Here is an 11,150-nt window from a genome sequence, read left to right as displayed (position 1 = left end):
GATACAAAGATCGAAGGAAAAGCAATTTGTGAGAGGAATACAACAAATCTGCAAATGGACATAGACAGGCTAAGTGAGTGAGGAAAAATTTGGCAGATGGACTATAATGTTGAAAGGTGTGAAGTCATTCACTTTGGCAGAAAAAATCAAAGAGCAACATAATATTTAAATGGCAAATGATTGCAAAGTACCGCAGTACAGTGGGACCTGGGGGTTACTTGTGCATGAAACGCAACAGGATAGTATGCAGGTACAGCAAGTGATCAGGAAGGCCAATGGTATCTTGGCCTTTATTGCAAAAGGAATGGGGTATAAAAGCAGGAAATTCTTGCCACAGCTATATGTGAGGCCACACCTGGAATACTGCGTGCAGTTTTCGTTTCCATATTTATGAAAGGATATACTCGTTTTGGAGGCAGCTCAGAGAAGGTTCACTCGGTTGATTCTGGGCATGAGAGGTTTGACTTATGAGGAACGATTAAGTAGGTTGGGCCTCTACTCACTGGAATTCAGAAGAATGAAAGGTGATCTTATCAAAACGTATAAGATTGTGAGGGGGCTTGATAAGGTGGATGCAGAGAGGATGTTTCCACTGATAATGAGGAGTCTAGAATTAGAGTGCATGATCTTAGAATAAGGGGCCGCCCATTTAAAACAGAGATGAGGAGAAATTTTTTCTCTCAGAGGTTTGTAAATCTCTGCACTTCACTGCCTCAGAGAACTGTAGAAGCTAGGCCATTGAGTAAATTTAAGACGGAAATAGACAGTTTCGTAAATGATATGGGGATATGGGGGTATGGGGAACGGGCGGGGAAATGGAGCTGAGTCCATGATCAGAACAGTCATGATCTTATTGAATGGCGGAGCAGGCACGAGGGGCCGTATGGCCTACTCCTGTTGCTATTTCTTATGTTCTTATGTTCAGGTATAGGGGTTATTAAGATCATCAGAAAGTTAAAAAAAGCTGCCAGAATAAACATGGTTCAGTGCCCAATGCAATCACAGTAAATCTTGTTCGAGTCACAAATGCAATCTTTCTTCTCAGCCTATTTAAAACAGAGATGAGGAGGAATTTCTTCTCTCAGAGGGTTATAAATCTGTGGAATTATCTGCACCAGAGAGCAGTGGAGTCTGGATCATTGAATATATTTAAGGCGGAGATGGCCAGATTTTTGAGAGTTAAGGGAGTAAAGAGTTCTGGAGAGCGGGCAGGGAATGGAGCTGAGACAATGTTCAGACAAGCCATGACCTTATTGAATGAAGAGCAGGGCCGCGGGTCTGGGTGGCCCACTCCAGCTCCTATTTCTCATGGTCTTATGTACCCAGCATGCCCCGCGGGGGAGAATGAGCCGCACCCAGGCTACAGGAGCTCAGTGCGCAGGCGCGGATCCTGGCTGTGTTTGGAGCATGCGCGGTGCGTGTAATGGCGGAGGACACACGTTTTGTACAGGCTCCAGAAGAAGTGTGCTTTTTAGCGTGACGGAGCGGAGTAATGGACCAGCGGGTAGCCGGGGAGGCTGCATGAACAACCGGTGCCCGCCGCATGCCCGGAATAATAACCGGAATATCGGCGGTTGCAGCTTCGGGGCTTTCTCCTGGTCACAGGCCCAGACTCATGGTGGCCATCTTGGTACAGGAAGGCAGGTTCACGCCGTCATTTTGATTCACTGAGCAGCACAGCGCAAGCGCAGCCATCTTGGTGAGGAACAAAGTGAATGATGTCAGTGTCTGGAACTGAACCCAGCCAGAGTTCGTACCTTCAGGGGAGGGGAACCAGTGAGTGCAGAACTGAACCCAGCCAGAATCAGTATCTTTAGGGGAGGGGATCCAGTGAGTGTAGAACTGAACCCAGACAGAGTCAGTACCTTAAAGGGAGGGGAACCTGTGAGTGTAGAACAACCCAGCCAGAGTCAGTACCTTCAGGGGAGGGGAACCTGTGAGTGTAGAACTGAACCCAGCCAGAGTCAGTACCTTAAGGGGAGGGGAACCAGTGAGTGTAGAACTGAACCCAGCCAGAGTCAGTACCTTCAGGTGAGGGGGATCAGTGAGTGTAGAACTGAACCCAGCCAGAGTCAGGAGCTTCAGGGGAGGGGAAACAGTGAGTGTAGAACTGAACCCAGCTAGAGTCAGTACCTTCAGGGGAGGGGAACCAGTGAGTGTAGAACTGAACACAGCCAGAGTCAGTACCTTCAGGGGAGGGAAACCAGTGAGTGTAGAACTGTTCCCAGCCAAAGTCAGTACCTTCAGGGGAGGGGAAACAGTGACCGTAGAACTGAACCCAGCCAGAGACAGTACATTCAGAGGAGGAGAACCATTGAGTGTAGAACTGAACCCAGCCAGAGTCAGTACCTTCAGGGGACGGGAACCAGTGATTGTAGAACTGAACCAGGCCAGAGTCAGTACCTTCAAGGGAGGGGAACCAGTGAGTGTAGTACTGAACCCAACCAGAGTCAGCAACTTCAGGGGAGGGGAACCAGTGAGTGTTGAACTGAGCCCAGCCAGAGTCAGTACCTTCAGTGGTGGGGAAAGAGGGGAGGGACGGAGAGGACCCATTGATTGTAGAAATGACCCCAGCCAGAGACCGCACCAGCAGGGGAGCAGAGGGAGGGGAACCAGTGAGTGCGGAACTGAACACAGCCAGACTCAGCATCTTCAGGGGAGGTGGGGAACCAGTGAGTGTCGACCTGAACCAAGCCACAGTCAGAACGTTCAGGGGAGGAGAGTGACGGGAACCAGTGAGTTTAGAAATAAACCCAACCAGAGTCAGCACATTCAGGGCAGGGGAACCAGTGACTGTAGAACTAAACCCAGCCATAGTCAGTTCCTTCAAGTGAGGGGAACCAGTGAGTGTAGAACTGAACCCAGCCAGAGTCAGTACCTTCAGGGGACGGGAACCAGTGAGTGTAGAACTGAACCCAGCCAGAGTCAGTACCTTCAGGGGAGGGAACCTGTGAGTGTAGAACTGAAACCAGCCAGAGTCAGTACCTTCAGGAGACGGGAAGCAGTGAGTGTAGAACTGAACCCAGCCACAGTCAGTACCTTCAGGGGAGGGGAACCAGTGAGTGTAGAACTGAACCAAGCCAGAGTCAGTACATTCAAGGGAGGGGAACCAGTGAGTGATGAACTGAACCCAGCCAGAGTCAGTACCTTCAGGGGAGGTGAACCAGTGAGTGTCGACCTGAACCCAGCCACAGTCAGAACGTTCAGGGGAGCAGAGGGACGGCAACCAGTGAGTGTAGAACTAAACCCAACCAGAATTGGAGGTGAAAACTGGGAGTGCTGGAGAAACAGGCTAGAAATGTGTGTTGATTTGGATTTCAACACAGCAGGAGGGACAATGCGTGGGACAAGGATTTACAGCTTTGGAAGAACAAGAGAGGAAAGAATGTTCCATGGAAACTAGATATGTCTATCCTGAATTTGTGTCTTGTACTGACTGTGATGAGTTTTGTTATCTCCTTTTACAGCATATTAGAAGGGGAGATTTTCAGACAAGAAACACAAACCAAACATCGTGTCAAGATCTGACGGAGTCAATCGATTCATCAGGACCTGAATATCATTGGCCTTTGAAAGTGGAATGAGAAATGTTTGTCTGTTCTCTCTGTGCGAAAAGATTTCAAATATCTGTGTGACTGGAAAAGCTCCGAGATACACAGACCCGAGTGAGTGTTCCAGTGCACTGCCTGTGGAAAGAGCTTTAAACAGTTACAGAGCCTGAACGAACATCGCACCATTCACAGCGGGGAGAAACTGTAAACGTGTTGTGTGTGTGGCCGAGGCTTCAGCTGATCATCCAACCATCCAGAGTCATAAGGATACCCGCACCATGGAGAAACCGTGGAAATGTGGGGACTGTGGGAAGGGATTCAGATCACCATCTGAGCTGGAAATTCATATTCGCAGTCACACTGGGGAGAGGCCGTTCACCTGCCCTGTGTGTGGGAAGTGATTCACTGCATCATCCACCCTACTGACACACCAGCGAGTTCACACTGGGGAGAGGCCATTCACCTGCTTGGAGTGTGGGAACGGATTCACTGCATCATCTGACCTGCTGAAACACCAGCGAGTTCACACTGGGGAGAGGCTCTTCACCTGCTCGGAGTGTGGGAAGGGATTCACTTGTTCATCCAACCTGCTGAAACAACAGCGAGTTCACACTGGGGAGACGCCGTTCACCTGCTATGAGTGTGGGAAGGGATTCACTTCTTCATCCCACCTGCTGAAACACCAGCGAGTTCACACTGGGGAGAGGCCGTTCACTTGCTATGAGTGCGGGAAGGGATTCACTCGGTCATCCCACCTGCTGACACACCAGCGAGTTCACATTGGGGAGAGGCCGTTCACCTGCTCTGTGTGCGGGAAGGGATTCACTGTGTCATCCACCCTGCTGACACACCGCCGAGTTCACACTGGGGAGAGGCCATTCACCTGCTCAGAGTGTGGGAAGGGATTCACTCAGGCATCCCACCTGCTGAGATACCAATAATTTCACACTGGGGAGAGGCCATTCACTTGCTCTGAATGTGGGAAGGGGTTCACTCAGTCATCCCTCATGCTGACACACCAGCGAGTACACACTGGGGAGAGGCCGTTCACCTGCTCGGAGTGCGGGAAGGTTTTCACTCAGTCATCCATCCTGCTGAAACACCAGCGAGTTCACAAGTAATGCAGGGGTTGGATTCTGCTGTTATTGAGGCTGTTAATCACATCCCGACTGAACCATGTTCATTCAGACAGTTGGGGTTTCTTTCTGCTGATGTTAATAACCCTATAACTGGGCTGGACTTTAATATTCTGGATATATTGCTGATTGTGTTCTCGGGGCTGCAGTGTCCATTTAATAAACATTGTGGGTTATCTTTCCCCTTAATTCAGCAACTCTCAACAGAAATTTAGTTTGCAATAAAATTATGAACTTTTACTTTAATCCTAAATTGATCTTTGGTACAATATCTGCAATAGTGTGTGAAAGTTTCCACTGATAAAATCTCCAATTGGAAAGAGCTTGCTGACAATTCTTAATAACTTGCTCATTACACAGAGTGGCCACTCCATATCCACCAGAAAGAAGGGGAATGGGAATTGGTGGGGAATCAGTGTACCCAAATGTAGTCCTTCCCATCTGGGTGTATCAATCCTCTCGGCAATGAAATAACCTGATATTTTACCACATTATAGTCCATCTGCCAGATTTTTGCCCACTCACCTGAGCCTGTCTATATCCATTTGTAGATTCTTTGCGTCCTCCTCACAACTTGCTTTCCCACCTATCTTTGTACCATCAGCAAATGTTACACTAGGTCCCTTCATCCAAGTCATTAATATAAATTCTAATTAGTTGAGGCCCCAGTACTTATCACTGCGGCACCACACAAGTTACTGTTTGCCAACCTGAAAAAGACCCATTTATCCTTACTCTCTGTTTTCTGTTAGTTCGGCAATCCTCTATCCATGCTGATATATTACCCCCAACCCCGTGAGCTCTTAGCATGTGCAGTAATATTTTGTGTGGCACCTTATCGAATGCTTTCTGGAAATCAAAATATGCAACATCAAGTGGTTCTCTCTTATCCACTCTGCTCGCTAAATCCTCAAACAACTGCAGCAAATTTGTCAAACATGATTTCCCTTTCATAAAACCATGCTAATTCTGCCTAACTGAAGTATAGTTTTCTCAATATCCTGCTAGTACTTCCTTAATGATGAACTCGAGTATTTTCCCACTAACAGATGGTAGGCTAACTGATGTATAGTTTCCTGCTCTCTGTCTCCCTCATTACTTGAATAGGCGTGTTACATTTGCAGTTTTCCAGTCCACTGGAACCTCTCCAGAATTCAGGGAATTTTGGTAGTTTACAAACAATGCATGCACTGTCTCTGCAACCATTTCTTTTAAGACCAGAGGATGCATGCCATCAGGTCCTGAGGACTTATCCAGTTTAGTCACATTAGTTTGATTAGCACTTTATCTATAGTGATAGTGATTGTTTTAAGTCATCCTTCCCACTCCCCCTCCGCAATAGCTCCTTGGTTATCAACTGTTGGTATGTTTTTAGTGTCCACTACTGTGAAGCGTAATACAAAATATTCGTTCAAACTCTCTGCAATTTCCATGTTTCCCATTAATAATTCTCCAATGTCATCCTCTAAGTGAGCGATGTTTACTTTAAATACTCGTTTCCTTTTTCTATCCCTGTAGAAGCTCTTACTGTCTGTTTTTTTATTTCTTGCTAGTTTGCTATCATCTGCTTTCTTCTGTCTTTTTCATTTTTTAGTCGTCCTTTGCAGGTTGCTAAAAATTCCCAATCCTCTGGCCTTCCACTGCCCTTCACAACATTATATGCCTTTTTTTCCAATTTGATAGCATCCTTTACTTCCATGAGGACACTTGTTGCACACGTGATTGACCAGGACACGAGAAGTGTGGTTGCTCCATAACGACAGGATTTCATCTGTTTCAACAGAAACAACTACACTGTGGTATTTCCAGAAATAATCCCCGCTGTCTGGCCTGAATGAATCCATGTCACTACCAAATGCTGCAATGTTTCCTCCACCCCACAGATTTCCATCTGTTTAAAGCCACGACAGAAATGTGCCATTTCCTCCTGGAGTTTGAGGGACATCAGCTTTAACAATGGGGCAGAGTTTCAACCAATGAGTGAGATCCAGACCCAGCCTCGCCAACTTGGGGCTGCAAGCCCCAGCCCTCGCACACTGTGATTGGCTGGAGGACCAACCGCCTGCCTGGTCCTCCAGCCCCTCCCCCACTCTCCCTATTGATCGGGAGCTGCCATCAATCAGCCGGGCAGTGTGAGCTGAGCATGCACAGTGGGAGAGTTAGCAGGTGAGAGATGGGCAGAGGGAGGGAGCGGGTTAATAAAGAACGCGCTTATTTGTACTGCCAAAATGGCCGCCACGCCGCACCCTTTGTCTATGATTGGTCCCTTGTAGGATAAGCCACACCCTGAGATTTCACTGGAATGTGGAACTGCAACCGCTCATCCCAAGGTCTCACTGACTTTGCAAATTGTAACTCGATCCACTTTGACTTCCTGAAGCATTAGAGGACAGAGCTCCCAATACGATAGCAAGGGCCAGCCGAAGTACCTTGCCCCAGTCCCAGTATATGCCTCCGCCAGCCGAAGTGCCTTACCCCAGTCCCAGTGCATGCCTCCCACAGCCGAAGTACATTACCCCAGTCCCAGTGCATGCCTCCACCAGTCGAAGTGCATTACCCCAGTCCCAGTGCAAGCCTCCCCCAGTCGAAGTGCATTACCCCAGTTCCAGTGCATGCCTCCCCCAGCAGAAGGGTTTTACCCCAGTCTTACCCCAGTCCCAAGATATGCCTCCCCCAGCCGAAATGCTTCAACCCAGTCCCTATATATGCCTCCCCCAGCTGAAGTGCCTTACCCCAGTCCGAGTGCAAGCCTCCGCATCCGAAGTGCCTTACCCAAGTCCCAGTGCAGGCCTCCCCCAACCGAAGTGCCCTACCCGAGTCCCATTGCACATCTCCCCCTGCCGAAGCGTCTTACCACTGTCCCAGTGTATGCCTCCCAGAGCCGAAGTGCCTTACCCTAGTACCAGGAAAAAGCCTCCCCAGTCAAAATGCCTTACTTCAGTCCCAGTATATACCTCCCCCACCCAAAGTGCCTTGCTGCAGGCCCAGTATATGCCTCTCCCAGCCAAAGTGCCTTAACCCAGTCCCTTTACATGCCTCCCCCAGCCGAAGTGCTTTACCAAATTTCAAGTGCATGCCCCCCCCAGCCGAATGCATTACCCCAGTCACAATATATGCCTCCCCCACCAGAAATGCCTTGCCCCAGTCAGAATGCATGCCTCCTCCAACCGAATTGGCTTAATCCAATCCTATTGCATTTCTCCCCCACCTGAAGTGTCTTACCACCGTCCCAATATATGTCTCCCACTGCAGAAGTGCCTTACCCTGTAAATGTGGATTATTTTCCCTCAATCTGGTTCAACAAAATAACTGAAACGAATACCGTTTGTGCTTTAAACAAAGTAAGCTTTTATTTAAAAAGCAAATCCCGATCGGGGACCTTATCAGACAGAAGGAATACAACTCTGATAGAACGCACTCACTTCCTATGGACAAAGTGACGTTACGTTGTAAAGGGACGACGGTTATACATTTTCGGCAAAAGATAAAAAGAGAGGGCTAGAGTGACATCCTAGTTCAGCCTATCCCTTTTGATCCCTCTTTCCCTTTGTCCACTCATAAGCCGACCTAAGTATGATCTGATTTTAAACAAAGACCTTCTGTTAATTTTTCAGGTTAATAACATGATTTAATAAGACCTTGAGATTGTTCTGCAAGCTGTGGTTTGTGTTTCAATATGTGTTAGTGTTGTAACATTTCGCTGCCTCGAGTCTGAGATGTCATGGCTATTCCACCATGAATTCTTTGTTAACTTATACTGTCCCTATATAATTAGCACGTTCTCAACTTCAATGTCTCTATACATTTTTAAACATTCACATTCCCCCCTTTTATCATTCCATGAAAACCCTGGTGACTATTCCAGGAGTATCGCATTCAGCCGTTTGCACTCTCTTTCCTGATCAATATTTTTGTTATTGTCGAGTAGTTCTTTAGTTCGTTGGATCATAACTCTGGAGCCCTTGACCACAAGAGGGTTTGCTAACATTGCCATCATTACTTTACAACAAAGGTTAAGGCAACCAACAATTAGATAGGATTTCCAAGATCCATCTGATTGCCAATGAAACCAGCTAGATCCTTCTGCTGGTGTGCATAACTTCTTCAACTCCCTTCTTATGTGATCAGCGAGATTGGTTATGATTTCTGACCTATCAGAATGTAGGTGCAACATTCAGATCCTATCAGGGCACACGTTCCCCCTTTCTCAGCTAACATATAATCGAGGGCCATTCGGTTTTTTAATGCTACGGTCCTTATTGCTACCATTTCAGCTGTGATGCCCTCCAAAGCTTCAGCAATATTGTTAGATATCTGTTCCATTATCGTCTCTCGGTTCTGTACTTCATCCATGAGACGTCCTATCCTGATTGGAAACATCATGACCCCAAAGAACTTGTCGGCGGGGGTGATGGCTCGCTTGTATCGGCAGGAGGCATGTGCTTCCGCCAGGGTACGTATTTGCCACACAAATGGCAACACATATCCCAGATAACAGGGACCTGTCCATCTTCTGGATCCCAGGACTGTGCCCACAAACCTCCACCTGTTTTATTCGGACGGTGAGAGAGGGTGGTGACTCGTGCACCAGTGGTGAGTTTGAGACTGTTTGGGCATTTGCTGTATCCTACGATATGTCCCTTGTTACCGGTGCCATTTCGGATTAGACATACGTCCCCGGTCGGTCTCCCAATCCATGAGGTATTGGTCAGGGCTATGAATGGGGGTTCCTTTTCACGGTTGGACGTTGGTTGGTACCATCCCTGGAATGTCTGACTAATGGGATCTCCAGCACTCTCCCACTTGGTGACCTCCCCGTGGTCGTTCATGTGCTAACGGTATGATACTCCTCCTGATCTCTGTGATCCCTCTTTTGATCCGCCTTTATTCTCTCGTATTTGTATTGGACCCCTCCACTCGTGAAAGTTTTGGCTCTGAATCCATCTGACAGTCTCAGTTAGGGTTAGTGTAACGGGGCACAAAGGAATTCCCCCTTTGGAATGTATCGGGAAATGTATAGGGAATGTGAACACACCCAGCATCAAGAAAATTTCCCATGTACAAAAAGAAGTTTGCTTGGAGCTCTCGTCTCTGTCTCCCCTCCCATACGCCGCAACTGTCATATTATAGCGACTGTGGCATACAGACACAGTTTCATCTTATGACTCAGGATTCAGATAAATAGTCCAACTATTTTGCTGATTAAAAGAGTTCAGTTTTCCCGACTGTCTTCTTAGGTCACCGTCGGTGTAGCTGGTTGTCTATCACCACGGGTAAAAGTTCAAACTGGTCCACGTTCCAATTAGGATGCCAACGGCCTTGTTCAGCTATGGAGAAGAGGAAGTCTGGAACAGAAACTGGAGTTAGAATAACCAGTATAATAGGTTCGTTAGAGTGTGGTGAGTTTGCAGTGGTGCAGGTGAACCCAGGCACTTTTCCCCTCAACCTTGGCTGCAGTTGGGGTAGTGAGTAACATCTGAAAAGGCTCTTCCCATTGTGGCTCTAATCCCTTCCGAATCCACACTTCCCTGATGCCACGAGTGACAATTCGGGTAAAACTGGGAGGTCGAGGTCAGCATCTTGAACGTGGTTGTGTGCTAGTCGCAGAGCCTGAGTCAGTGAAAGAACATAGGTGGTCATCAGTCGAGCCGAGATACCATATCTAGGAACGATTTCCCTCATTAACACCTTAACAACAGTTTGAGCCTTGTTGTCCAGGTTAGGGTAGGATTTAATCCATCTGCTGAACAGATCTACTAGTACTAGCACATATTTGTAACACTGAACTTTTTCAACTCAATGTAGTCCAACTGAAATGTCTCAAAGGGAACTTCGGGTACGGGCGTTTTACCCCAATTACAGGGGACTCCCTTCCCTGGATTATGTTGCTGGCAAACCAGGCAACGACTACTGATGTTCTGGGCGAGCGCCTGGAGTCTACGGTGCCACCAAGTAGCCAAACGTGTGTCACTCGCGGTCCTTGCTCCACAATGAGTAGCAAAATGCATACATTCAATAACCCATAGAGCCAACTCGTCAGACTTGCAAGTCTGCTCCAAGGGAGTGGTCCAGAGTTTAGAAACATTGTCATAAGTACATCCATAATATTTCCACAACAGTTTATCTTTTTCAGGAGCGCCCTCCTGTGCTTTTATAACGTCTTGGATGGTTGGCATTGGTTTTTACGACGCTAACTTATCCTTCGCAGGATTTTTAGTCTGACTCATCATTTTGCGTACTACCATCTGTTGGTCACGAGAGGCCTGTTTAGCCTCTTTTTCAGCATAGTGGTTCCCTCTATCAACCGGGGATTTTCCGGTGGTGTGGGCGGTACTTTTAACAACGGCAATGTGCTTGGGGAGCATGAGGGCTTGCAACAAATCAGACACTAGTTGCTTATTGGATATCTCATTCCCCTGTGAGGTTAGGAATCCCCTATCTTTCCATAATTGTCCGAAATCAT

The 11,150-nt window shown here is 47.5% G+C and overlaps 1 pseudogene; it reads left to right on the top strand.

The window, feature by feature from the left end:
- Positions 1-1,430: 1,430 nt before the first annotated feature.
- Positions 1,431-4,740, top strand: LOC139255790 (histone-lysine N-methyltransferase PRDM9-like; annotated as a pseudogene).
- The last annotated feature ends 6,410 nt before the right edge of the window (positions 4,741-11,150 follow it).

Source organism: Pristiophorus japonicus, unplaced genomic scaffold, assembly GCF_044704955.1.
Source record: "Pristiophorus japonicus isolate sPriJap1 unplaced genomic scaffold, sPriJap1.hap1 HAP1_SCAFFOLD_634, whole genome shotgun sequence".
Lineage (NCBI taxonomy): Eukaryota > Metazoa > Chordata > Chondrichthyes > Pristiophoridae > Pristiophorus > Pristiophorus japonicus.
Note: the sequence above shows the minus strand (reverse complement) of the source record. Positions and strands in the feature narration are given on the sequence as shown.